This window comes from Pinus tabuliformis, chromosome 6 (assembly GCF_031772625.1).
Source record: "Pinus tabuliformis cultivar Carrire ecotype Pingquan chromosome 6, CPIR1, whole genome shotgun sequence".
In the NCBI taxonomy this organism is placed as follows: domain Eukaryota; kingdom Viridiplantae; phylum Streptophyta; class Pinopsida; order Pinales; family Pinaceae; genus Pinus; species Pinus tabuliformis.
The window spans coordinates 676469502-676472305 of NC_142292.1; the positions used below are offsets into that span (position 1 = coordinate 676469502).

Sequence of the window (2804 nt, forward strand, 5' to 3'; positions counted from 1 at the left end):
TTGCCTTAACTGAAGTAGCGTATATGAATCTGATAATTGAAATGAAAAGATTATTGATTTGCTAATACTGGTTCACCCCCCCCCCTCTCAGTATTATTTCCAACTATTCCAACAACCATTGTGTAAAAAATGAAAGATACATATCTCTAAATTCATGAGTAAATAACTTTTACTTCGCTTTGCAAGATGATGGATTCATGCCACTCATTCCACTACTAAGAAATTCCTCAAATGATCTTAATGGGAAGTGGTATCCTCCCATGGTATCTACCAATGGTATTAAATGATGTAACTCAAGGAGGCACCAAAAATAATACAAATAATGGGCTCCACCTTAACTAAGGACATTGAGGATTTAACAGTGTAGTTGTAAAATGTTTTCATGTTCTATTAATAAAGAGTTGGGTGTTATATTGTTATTTGTATTTTATTTTCTTTATGGTGATATTTAGCCTCCTTCCTCTCACGATCTAGATCAATGGTATTATAAGGGGTTATGACTCCATCGCAACTAGGATTTGCATGGAAGTTATGTAAGGGTTTTTTAAGGTCATTTCTCTTAATTTCTAGGGTTTATCGAGATGGGTTCTAGAATTAATTCTCCGTAATAATGCCATGCTTACAATTGTATGATAATATTACCTGCAAGATATCCTCCTATGGTGGATAGTTTGTATAGGAAGTAAGTGAGAGTGTTTTGATCTCTCGAAAAAAACCCTTTCGAGGGATTCTTAATAGAGGACAAATACTCAGATCTTATGAACTTCTAGAATTTCTCAATGGTCATGATGTGGTATATGAACTACCATTTTTTGGGGGTGTCCATGTTGTAATATAAGGAGTTGATGATGGGAGGACTAGATATCCTCATATACACTTCTATTTCACTGACGTCAATGATCAGTATCACAACCTTGGAAGACATGGTGCCTCTAATGATGGAGTCATCCATGACCATGACTCATTTTTCCTGTGGTATGGCATGGAAAGGAAAAAACTTCAACTTCATGTCGGTCTCATATTTTTTGAGAAGGATCTATGAAGGTCCTACACATGTAGTGTGAATTTATCATCATTTTGTAAATGGGGACTTTTTAATGTCGATTAAGGATTACAAACCATTGATCAATAGTCTCCCCAAACTTGAATTTTATGGAATATGTGATTTGGGAAGCTATATAAATAAGAAAAATACACATGCAAGTAAATTGTTAGGGCGCATCTCTGATATCTGACAATCATTTTCACACTGCGACATATGGGTATGGGGAATTAAAACCTAATAGTAGAGATACCATATCCTCCTTTCCTTCTACATAGACTAATTCATATTTTTGTGATATAATTATTAGTTAAAGCTACCAATCACTTCCAAGTCTTGAAGATTGAATCCTTCCATTAGCTAATTTGAATGCTTTTAGCCTCAATGACCTCAAGAATGTAACCATGAACTTTTGTCATGATAGCATTCTCATCCAAGGGGAATTTGGGTCTATTTTTAAAGAATGGATTGATGAGAATGGATTTATGGTGGAAAATCCAGGCACTGGTATGGTTATTAATGTGAATAAACTAATCAAGGAGAGCTTGTAGGACCACAATGAATGGCTAGCTAAAGTGAACTATTTGGGGCAACTCTCCCACCCCAACATTGGGAAGCTCATAGGAAACTTCATCGAGGATGATCATTTTCTCTTGTTGTATGAGTTTATGCAAAAGGAGAGTTTGGAAAACCACCTCTTTAGAAGTGATTCATATTACTAACCTCTTTCCTATGCTACAAGGATAAAGATAGCCCTAGTGGCACAAGGGGACTTGAACTTATGCATGATGAAAAACCATAAGTTATATATCATGATTTTAAGACCTCAAACATATTAGTTGATTAGAATTATATCACAAATAGTTTGAAATTTGGACTAGACAAGTATGACCCAACAAGAAGTAACCCACATGTCTTTACAAGCATCATGGGGGAAATGGTTATGTTTCTCCTGAATATATGTCAATAGGTCATTTGACATCCAAGAGTGATGTGTATAGTTTTGGAGTTGTCTTATTGGAAATGTTATTGAGCCAAGATGTTATAGATGTACACCGACCTATTGGACAACATAAACTAGTGGAGTGGCTCAAACCTTATTTGAATGACAAAAAAAAATTGTTTCATGTTATGTAACCTAAATTATATGGACAATATCCATCGAAGGGGGCTTACAAATTAACCACTCTTGATCTACATTTTCTTTGCTCAGAATAAAAACAAAGGCCCAGCATGGATGAAGTTGTTGAAAAGTTGGAAGTGATATAGTGTATTAAGGACACATCAAAGTTTCCTCAACATGATGGACCTAGAAATATGAAGTCAGCTTCCAATGGAAATGGAAACAAGTATTTGAAATGAATGCCCAATTGCTCTTTAGGTCATACTAAACAGAATGGTTCTACCCTTCATTCGTATGCATGGTCACCGAGGAAATGATGATGTGAGCAATAAGGACTACAAGACAACTAATATATTGTGAATTATTACATGTTTGTAGTTGTAACCATGCCAGGTTTTTCTCAAGGGAATTGATGTATTAATTCCGGGGATGACAACTATGGGGTTATTTTGATTTGAGCTTATAGTTTCTAAACATATAATAGTTATTGTAACCATGGCTTTGCATCAAATTATATTATTGTGTAAGGGAGAGAGACAAAGAGATTAAAAATGTAGAGAAAGCATGAAAAGTGTTTGACAAAATGCCCAAAAATAACAATGTTTCTTGGAAATTTATACTCATTGGATATACCCACAG

The 2804-nt window shown here is 34.9% G+C and overlaps 1 pseudogene; it reads left to right on the plus strand.

The window, feature by feature from the left end:
- The first annotated feature begins 1392 nt into the window (after positions 1 to 1392).
- Positions 1393 to 2404, plus strand: LOC149260447 (receptor-like cytoplasmic kinase 176 pseudogene; annotated as a pseudogene).
- Positions 2405 to 2804: the final 400 nt, after the last annotated feature.